Source organism: Stylophora pistillata, chromosome 10 (genome assembly GCF_964205215.1).
Source record: "Stylophora pistillata chromosome 10, jaStyPist1.2, whole genome shotgun sequence".
Taxonomy (NCBI): domain Eukaryota; kingdom Metazoa; phylum Cnidaria; class Anthozoa; order Scleractinia; family Pocilloporidae; genus Stylophora; species Stylophora pistillata.
The window spans coordinates 31,228,809-31,239,482 of NC_142528.1; the positions used below are offsets into that span (position 1 = coordinate 31,228,809).

The following is a 10,674-nucleotide window of genomic DNA, read 5'->3' on the forward strand; positions in this document are numbered from 1 at the left end:
AAAAAATTAATTGAAGGGAAAAAAGGATTTATCGTAAAAGCCCGAGGATAAACCGCACTTTTTTTTCCCAAAATCGTCGCTAGAAATTGGGGTTGCGGCTTATCGATTCCGCGTTGTTGTAGGATGCCTGTTTCTTATCACTTTAACGGCTGAGTGACAGTTATTTGATCTCGACCAATGAGAATTCTTTATCTATGAGAGATCGGATATTTCGAAGAATCCACGTGGTTGCTTGAAGGCCCCTTTTATCCTCTTCCCAAGCCTCGCTCCACTCGCCCTCCTACCCCTTCCCCAAGCCGCTATCCGCTCGGCTCCCCACCCCCTTCCCCCCTCCCTCAAGGGCCACTACGCAGGCTAAAGCAACTCAGAACTCACAACTCCAATATCCATTGACTATTTCTTCATAGATCAAACTGACGCGTGTTAATCAGGTAATAGAATCAGATAACCTTACCGCTGACGACTTTTTTGCGGGTAAAGTCGTCGAATTTGTCGCGGATGTCGTCCGCTTGTTTCTCGCCGATTGTCTTGTGTTCGGGCGACTTCGCCTACGAAAAAATAAGAGAATTGCCCAACTAACAAACGAGCCTTAAAAAAGCTGTAGGGAAGAATTGTCAAGTTGATTCCTCAGAAAGAAGTTATGGAATAAGTTTTTTAAATTTTCTTTAAATGTTTCCTATCAATATCTGTTTCGAAAAATTCAATCGAAAAGATAGGTCTCCGTGCTTGTTTAGGAGAGATTCTGGGCCAAACTTACTCCATTTATGCCTGTGCTGGCACTTTTGACACGCGTTACTTAATTAGTCTGTGCAAAGCTGCCTCCCCCCTACTGTTCAAAAGAAGGGGGCTCTACCCGATTCTCTTTTGGAAGGTAGGGGAGCGGCTGTACACAGACTGCATGTCATCGGTTCACAGTATATTTTGAGGTAACTTGAAGCAAGGGTTTTTGAAGAAACACTTGAAAAAACTTTTGAAAAAAAACCTGAAAGGTAGAAAGTCTCGAGCGTATGGAACAATTTGATCTATAATATGTGAAAAATCAAGAAATTTTAAACGACACTGACTTAAAACGCTTCTCGAGTCGTTGCTTTCGAGGTAATAATTTGCTTCCTCGAGTAACGCACTTTACGCACGCTTTTAGATACCTTAAAAGCTGGCGGATAAGCTGCATACCGAATTTAGCAGCTCGAATTTTGGGAAAGTTTTTAGATAGAAATCAAAAGAAATCCAAAGTCGAGTCTTAAGAAGTCTCCTTCATCCACTGTTCATCGAACATAAACTCGTTATTCACCATGCAACGGAAAATAATACAAAGTGTTACCCACAACGTTAGCACTTTAACGTAATGAACATCGTTTCTACCTACTTTGACATATGATTGGTCTTTTCTGGTCTTTGTTGACAGGAATTTCTTCATTCAACGCAGTTTTTCCATAGATTTCTCCATTAATACAAAAACGTGGGCAAAACATTCCAAGCTCAGTAACCAGGCATTAGATTGGACTCGAAAGTGGACATTCACGACACCTTTCTCAAATGTTGCCGTAGATAACCCGCAACCCCAATTTCTAGCGATGATTTTGGGAAAAAAAAGTGCGTTTTATCCTCTGGCTTTTACGGTAAATCCTTTCTTCTTGTATTATATCTAGGGAGGTCAGAATTTCTTAAAATATTAAAACTCTAATCAATAAGACCGTGAATGTACTTAAAGGTGGCAATGTATCTGTGGACAAGACGCCATTGGAGCAGTGTTCACCAGTTTAGAGAATTTAGAGCGTCGGGGGATGAGGCGCGATAGGGCAAACAAAGGATAACTTTTGCAGCTTTAGTTTGTAGTATTTGCAAGTCTTCCATGTTATTCTTGTCTCCACAAGTGATGTCTGCATAGTCAAAAAGTAGACTTATTAAGGAATTGTACAATGTAATTCGCATTCCTAATGGTAACTGACGCTTGACTCGCTGTAGTAAACCGATTTTTTGTTTTATTTTGGTGATTAATGATTCGATGTGCTCGTGCCATGTCATGTTCTTGTGGATGACTAAACCGAGAAATTTGATTGAATTCGTATTTTCAAGTTCTTTGTTATCTATTTCAAGCTTGATACCTTGGCAGGTTTCCAATCTGCCATGGCTACCAAAGAATAAAAATTTCGATTTTTTAGTGTTCAGTGTCTATTGTTAACAGTGCTTGTTATTTCATAGATAAACGATGGATTCCAGTTCCCAGTAAGTAGACTCCACATTTTTCCCTTATTAACATAATGGAAAAATTTATCATGTTGAGCATCAATTTATCATGTCGTGTGAGAGGTCGGCTGATGTAAGTAGAGCGTATTTGTAATAAGTCTAACTCGTAGTTTATACAGCGAGCCTAATCAAAAGTTTTCGGGCCTAGCTGGTTTGGAGCGTGGTGTAGCTGCCAAGGCACCGGCCCTCTTTGCTGGGGGAGGTTAATCCACCGGTTTGGACACTCTGGTGGTCACCTGACAATAAACAAGGAGAGAATTAGACATCAATAACTGTCTACTGAAAGATTTGGCTTTTAATTATTAACTTTCTGCACTAAATTTGCCAATGAATGATATATGTCTACTAACTATGGTAACATCCAGCACATAAAGACGAGAAATATCTACATATTTTCTCACCTTTTTGGCGATAGCCGAAAACCTCATGGCATGGATTCTCCTTTTTTAGCTCGCCATCGTGTTTAAGTGCCGTAAACCAAAGCCAAAGTTATCACATCGACCAATCAGAAGAAAGAAAATACCCTTAGAGCCAATGAGAACCGAAAATAACGCGCAGGAAACGCGGGCGACCAAGTCGTGATCGGTTCTAGTTTTGCATCTGATTGGTTGAGAGAAAGTAGCAAGTTTTTTGGACCAGTGACAAAGCGAAGTGGACCAAACCAATGAAGTCCAGGATTACCTTCGACAGGATTGACCTACTTGGTCGACTCACCTGCGTTGCCTCGCAGTGTTCGAGAACGTTAGGATCAAGCGCTTTTCTGTTCAATTCTATTCTTCCTTGTGTAAAGCGTTTAATTCAGAATGAAGAAGGCAACTCCATCAGAGATTGGGGGCGTTCGAAAACCTTTCACAGTGATACGAGCTTTAGCCTCGAAGTATGAGAACAATTTAAGATGTTTAAGAAAAAAATTGAAGCCTAAAAACCGGAACGAAAGCATGCGTATATTTATGTAGATACGTATGTAGATACATATAATTCCGAAAAAAAAAACAAAACCTACCTACTGTATCCAGCATGTTCTCTGTATCATTTGGAGTTTCTTGTCGACAAAGAGAGCTCGCCCAATTTAGGATCATGGGAACTATTATAAGCCTTTGACAAGTGTGCAAAATACCACATCAGTCAACTAATCGCGTTTCATCTTAAATGGAGACAATTTGAAGGAAACATACGCATTTCACATTTGCGAGTTATCTTGAGGATTTTGATCAAAGCATAGTTAGTAGAGGGGATCAGTCCCCTCTACTAACTATGATCAAAGCGAGGCTTGCTTTGTTTCCTTTTGTTGTGGCAGTGATACGATTAGCACGTAAATGAAAATGTAAATACCATTACATACCTAGCAGAGCCTCAGCGATGATACAAGAAAGTGTACTGTACGTAAAACTGGAGTCAAAATTGATCTCCATCCATGCATTGATCGGTACAAAACCAGGACAAAAAGCCAAGTGAACAGAGGGGCATTCAGGAAGAAGATACACAGAGTTGCTAGGAGGAAATACCCAGCATGCATGAAGCAGGTGGTGACTAACGCTAGTTTATCTCCTGTCCCTCCCAGATGTCACGTCAGCCAACCGAGTCTGTTGTCGATCTTATCTTCCATCTGATTGGTTACCAATTAAAATAAATTACACGATAATAGTTGCTTCAGAAACTTTTCAAGAAGCAATCATTTCACGCAAATCGTTGAAGTTCTATTCAAAAAACTAATTTGGAAATATAAAAGTAACATCCTAAATTTGATATTAAAAGCCGATCTTTTAACAATATAGCTTTATATGTAGGGGGTTATAAGCACAAAAGACTCAATTAAAAGACAAGCGATCACGCGCAGTTCTAATTTACCCACACACTTGCAAAAAGTCAAACCAGGTTTTTCTTACCTCTATCAAGTATCCAATCGTATCGCTGATAGTTTTCAGATTTTCCATGATCTCATTGTAATGTTGAGTGGTCTCACTGTGGTACGATTTCATTCGAAGTGTGCTGTGGTCTACAACCGAATTCAAAGAAACTTTCTCAAAAGGTAAAACAATAACGATTGGCATCTGATTTGATTCAAAATGTCGTGAACCAGCGGAGGAAGAAGGACCAGTGCTCAGTGATTGGCGCAGAAAGTTCGTGCCACCTCTTTAGCCAATCAGATGTAAAACTAACAACAATCCAGAGAGCTCTGTCACGCTTTCACGCGCTTTAGCACCCGATAGTTTCCTTTATTACGATTAGCCGTTGTGATGACTATCCCCTAGGTTATATTACATTACAATCGGTGGAATACAGCTCTGTTCAGCTGCGCCAATCAAATTTTATTCGGTGCTTGTCGGCTGAGCTCATAATCAAAAATTAACCCCTTAACTCCTTAGGGTGACCGGCATCTAATTTCTCCGAGTTACACTTTAAGGTGACAAGAATAAAGGAAACAATCACCACCTCAAGAAACTCCTGATTGTCAAATAAATTCTCCTTGCCAGCACTACAAGAAACGTATAGAACAGTATGGAGAGTATGAATACCAATGTAGAAGTGTAAAGGGTTGATCATTCACAAGACAATATAAACTGTTAGTATTCTCTTTCGAGATACCTAATTCATGTGGTCATTAATTTTCTCCATATAGTCAGAGTCTTAGTTACCTATCTTAACCACACTTTTTCTGCCTTACTGCGAATCTTGTTTAAGTCCTTTAAAATTTTGCGGTGGCTCTTTTCATGGTCCAAATCTTGCTTCTGAATTTCTATTGTAGCATTCTCTGTTGATTAAGAACGGAAGATACTTTTATGTTATTGTGCAATCAAAAGCATCTCTAACTCTTTATACTCTAATTTAAACTTAACCTCAATATTTTATTTGCATCCAATTTCCCACCTGAGAAAAAAGCTGCCCGAGACACTAATAAATGTGTATGCATTTTTATCTATTTCAACGACGACTTGATTTGGATCGATCGACCCCACTAGAAAAAACATTGCTACGTGAGAATACGTTACCAGGACAAGGTAGAAAATTGATCCTCAGTGTGATTTGAAGATTGTAGCTCAAAGGTGATTAATCTCGGGTGGTAAAAAGAGGGAGACGATAATCAAGTAGGGTTGAAGGAAGATCTTTTTCATTGATAAAAAACTCTAAACTGACCAAACTTTTCTTTGAGCGCCTTTGCCATATCTGAGCTGTTTCCAACCACTGTCTATCAGCGCCCTGACATTTCCTCTTAATGAGAACGCGATCGACCGCTGTACATCGTCATAGTTGGAATGCAGTTGCTCTTGCTGTTTCACAAGACGTTCCTGACAGTGGTCACTCTAATCACTGTATCATCTGCTACTTCTGTCAGAGTCCTTTGACCTTCCTTTTCAATTGAACAAAAATGGAGGTTGCGCGTATCAACGGGCGTTCTGGTCGGGAGTTGGGCGAGGAGGAAAGCAGGAGGAAAAGAGATAAGAGACAGAGGGGGGCTAAAAAGAAAGCCCCGTCGCTCCTCCCGTCCCCCTTGCGCCGTCCACCTCACTCGAACCCATTTCTTTCTCAGCCCCTCCAAGCAAAGCCTGTCAGTGACAGGTTATATAATGTTTTTATTTATTGATAAAAATATTAATGAAATATTCAAATGACTGTTAGAACATCTGCTGAGAAACATTTCTTATCACAACCTTGATATAGTACAAAATCTCTTAAGTTACTTTCTCCCAATTTAAACGTGTTTTGAATGAGATGCTTCCACCTTTTACAGAGATCTATCGTCATTTTGGGATGTCTTGAAGTTCCTACACAAATTGACGCATATCTTGTCTGAGGAGAGAATAACGGTGATTGAAACTTACTTGTAAACCGTTCATAAGCTCCATTTGATTTTCTGCTGGACTGGCCAGCTGATTGACAATAAATTCTGTCTTCAATCTGAACTGCTGCTGCCGGTTGGCATAGCAGATCGACCGCGCCCTGTTGCTTATGATGCGATAACTGTGCCAAGTATTGGCATCCATATCAGCTGTGCAATCACGCAATTCCTAACCCGAAATTGCAAAAGAAAAGATTTGTGACCCTCACTTTTGTTTGCTCATCTTTTTGGACGTAACGATTGTGCAAACTGACGTTGCTACTCAGAAGCGATCGATGGATAAACGAAACTAAACATTTACCATGTCGTCTGTGCATTCGTACGTTTTCCTTCCTTCGCATTTTGATTGACAGTTTAAGAGAGCCACGCCCAGCTTTGCCAGTCTAACTTCGTTGGTATCGCTACAGGATTGCTTGATTTGGTCAATGACCTAGGATCAAAAATGATCGCAAGGATATTTGACATGACTAAAGTGTATGACAGTTTGATTATTTAGGCTCAATTTGGAGCTTAATTAACACTGAAATAAACAATTTTTAAAAATCGAGTTTCCAGATGGGATTTGAACCCACGACCCTCTGTGATCTAGTCGGATGCTCTAACCACTGAGCTACAGGAGACTCTATGGTGAGCAAGGGTCAATTAGTGGGTATTGACTGAAACCGCATCACGCGGCTACACAGCCAAACATGTTTGGCTGTGTAGCCGCGTGATGCGGTTTCAGTCAATACCCACTAATTGACCCTTGCTCACCATAGAGTCTCCTGTAGCTCAGTGGTTAGAGCATCCGACTAGATCACAGAGGGTCGTGGGTTCAAATCCCATCTGGAAACTCGATTAATTAACACTGGCGGAAAATATCGAAACGATTACCGAGTCCTGTTGCCCTCTCACCCCCTTTCACTCCCAGATCTCAATAGTAGTTCTCTTAACTGCGTGCCATAGAATTCTTAGAATTTAAGTCTGAAATATTTGGTATTGGATTATCTAATGATCCCCTAAGATACACTTTATTCCCATCACTAGCTTGTCTGCCCGGTAACGGCTTCCTGGTCTGCTTGATATAGGATTGATACTGACAGAACAATTTTTGTCCTGGTCCTCGGAGTTTAAGGGTTAGTTAGCTCAAGGTTCAGGGTTGCGTTTAAAATCATTCTCATAGTATGCTGTCCTTGGAGCAATGAACCTCGTTGCACTCATTTGTAACTTTAAGAACAAGTTGCAAGGGATCCAAATCGAATGTCACGAGCATGTAGTCGTGCGTTGAAAACCCCACGTGTATTTATATTCGCGTGCTAAGCATGCCCCGTAATACAAAAACATCTATAGAGCGGAAATGTTCCGATCTGCCAAGCTCTGATCCATTACCCGAAAAATAGACGAGGTCAGAACTCTTCTTCGGCAGTGTAACCGGGTTTATTAAAAATAAACGTATAAGGTGAAACGAGAAAGCGTCTTCACTGGAGCACCTACAAATTACAGTTTTCTATTTGGACAGCATGCCTCCTCCTATCCCACAATTCTTAACAAAACAATACGTGAAATGTGTAACGCAACGAGTTACGCGTGACAGAACAGGAAATAATTTGCATTTACCAGTGTAATTGCATGTCATTGGAAAATATAATATTTACTGCTATTCCTAAAACAAGATTTGTGAAGTTAAAAACTGTTTGTATACTTTGATGATTTCATACTTACAATCTGATGACAGGTGTCCAATGGTGCAAGATTTTCCATATACTTCTTGGCCTTGGCCAAAACTTTTTCTTCGACTGCCGTCATTTCAAAAGGAACTGGACTGTTCTTCAAATAACGCCCTTGCTCTGCTTCGGTCTCTTCAGTAGACGAACTATAAAATGGCCACCAAGCATTGGTGGATACCAGCAACATGCACAAGAACTTGCCAATGAACAAGCAACGCTTTAAATCATTCTGTATCTACTAAAAAAAAAATAAGATGGGGATTGGTGATTGAGAATAGCAATGCAATGGCAAAACAATTGTGACATTCCAAGATTGTTTTTGAAAGCATAGTACAGTCTCCAGTTATAGTGGCGCAATACTTATGCTCAATAACTATTATAATTTACTTTTCCAAGTGGGTTGAGTAAATTGCCACAGAGAGAGATCCTAACGAGCGGACAACTCGAGCCTTAATCCTTTTTCAGAGCCTTTCGTCGTCAACCCCTCGTTTTGCTCTGAAAAAGGTCTACTTGGAAAGTTCTTTGAAAAAATACAGCTGGATTTCAAACCGTAGGCAACAATGGTCGCTTTAGAAATAACGAGCCACAACATTCGACGAACGTACGCATGCATTCTCGCCAAGGTAACCGTGCTATTAGATTCCGCGCTCGGGAGCTTTCTAAAAATTTACTGCCTAAACGCATATGAGCTTCTAGCTGTCACTCGACTTTGCTAAACAGAGCGCACATTTACCAGGAGCCTTCAGATCTTACCTGAAAAACTTTCACTGAAACTTCTTGCGGTTCAACGGAGTGAAATATTTGATTACACCCTCGTAGTTGACTTTTAAATGTACTGCGCGCTGTTGCGCGTGAAATTTTAACCGCACGAACTAATTCTCAAAGGACCTCTTTGACGTTTTATTATTCGCGCGTTACCTTTGAAGGAAAGAGCAGGTGTCAAAATTCGTCTTTTTTTGTCCAAATCAAAACTTGAAAGGCTGCGATCACTATTCAGTTATTTGCAACGAACGTGAAACAAAGAAAATTGAGTTTCTCATGTGGACTCGACACTACTCAATACTTACGCAGCCGCCTCTAAAAGTACGTGAGCTACAGAGAACTTTTTGGCAGCCGTCTGAATATACAATAGACTGTTCTATCTGTATGAATATACCGTATACTGTTCTACGCGTTGTCTTCCCCAAGAGGCACCGAAATAATAGCGGCAAACAGATATAAACAAAAGCATGACTCTGGGACAGAAGCTAACCTGGTAGGAGGAGGCCGAAGAAAATACGCCTAACCCAGCATGGCAGATAGGAATGGAATGGGCCAGGAACCCATCTCCTGAGTGAGCTAACGAGTGTAATTGAAGTCCATACCTCACCATCATAACATGACTACGTCAGACCTTGAAGTAAAGAGGTCGAGGTCGGAAAAATGTCACGAGGGATGCTGTATCCCCATGAGACCAACAATTTCTAGTCACTTCACTAGTGCAGATAATCTCGTACCTGTTGTAAAATGTTGTCGGTCCTCTTTGGCGGCTCTTAAGCCAAGGGCTGAGACAATTTCGTTGCTGAGACAATTTCGTTGCTGAGACCGAGGCATGGGTAGTAGGGACGGGAGGGTGGAGCTCGTGGCCGCGGAACCGCCCTTGTTTCTAAGACATAAGCCCCAACTTCCTTCAAACAGCCTAATAATTGCACTTAATTCATCTGAAAAGCTTTAAGCTTTATTCAAACAGACCCACAGTTGAAATGCGTCCGAATATCATAATTTTGAGATAAAAAAGTTTTGGTACAAATATATCATAAATTTCTACTCAATGTAGCAGTAACCTCAAACTTTTAAAGAGACCGAAGTCCATAAAAATTTCAAATGCGTGCGTTTTAAACGCAAATTCCAGACCAAAATTATACCTTTTGGGTTCCGCCAATACCATGTACTTATTGACGGAGTTTGGTGGAGCCGAACAAGATCTCACGGTTCCCAGTGTTGTCCATGGAAGCCGAAAAATTGGTGCGATTCAATGTCTACCCTTACAAACGTGCCATTTATTCTGAATGTGTGTAGCCCAATTTGCAACTTAGGAGCATGTCATCGATGACCCCATGTGCCGCCTATTTTATATCCCAGTCCGGTTGATCAAAATATTTTTGACAACACTTGGTCTGTGAGTCACGACTGAGAGCCAAACAAATCAGTCAATCGACTCAGTCAGACCCAACTCAGTCAATTGAAGCATTTAAATCTAAAGATTTAAAACCTGTTCGCAGTTTTTTCCCCTCGCCATCACATCCAGGATCAACGCTACCCATACGGTACGCTACCCATACGCTCGCTACCCATACGGTACGCTACCCATACGGTACGCTACCCATACGGTACGCTACCCATACGCTACGCTACCCGTACGCTACGCTACCCATACGCTACCCTACTCATACGCTCTGGAATAATCACTTATTTATGCCTTTGCACTGATGCATGTCATGCCATGGTAAAAAAAAAAGAAAACAAATGTTACGTATGATGCACGATCCTCGAAGTAGATAGCGGTATTTATGCAATAGCGAAAATCAGACCTTTAAAAAATTTAGGCCTGAACGGGACTCGAACCACTGACCTCTGCGATACCAGTGCAGCGCTCTACCAATTGAGCTAAGAAGCCAACTGGGAGCAGGCTTTTAAGTTGATTCGTAATAAACCCGTGAAAGTGATAAATGAGATACAATGAATATATGAAGTTCATCTATTTTCAACTGCGGTATTAGATACGTATGATGCACGATCCTCGCAGTAGATAGCGCTATTTATGCAATAGGGAAAATCAGACCTGAAAAAAATCAGGTCTGTACGGGACTCGAACCACTGACCTCTGCGATACCAGTGCAGCGC

The 10,674-nt window shown here is 41.0% G+C and overlaps 1 pseudogene; it reads right to left on the reverse strand.

Annotated features, from left to right (window-relative positions):
- Nucleotides 1-3,482: 3,482 nt before the first annotated feature.
- LOC148722704 (protein brambleberry-like) lies at nt 3,483-7,996 on the reverse strand (annotated as a pseudogene).
- Between the last annotated feature and the right edge of the window lie 2,678 nt (nt 7,997-10,674).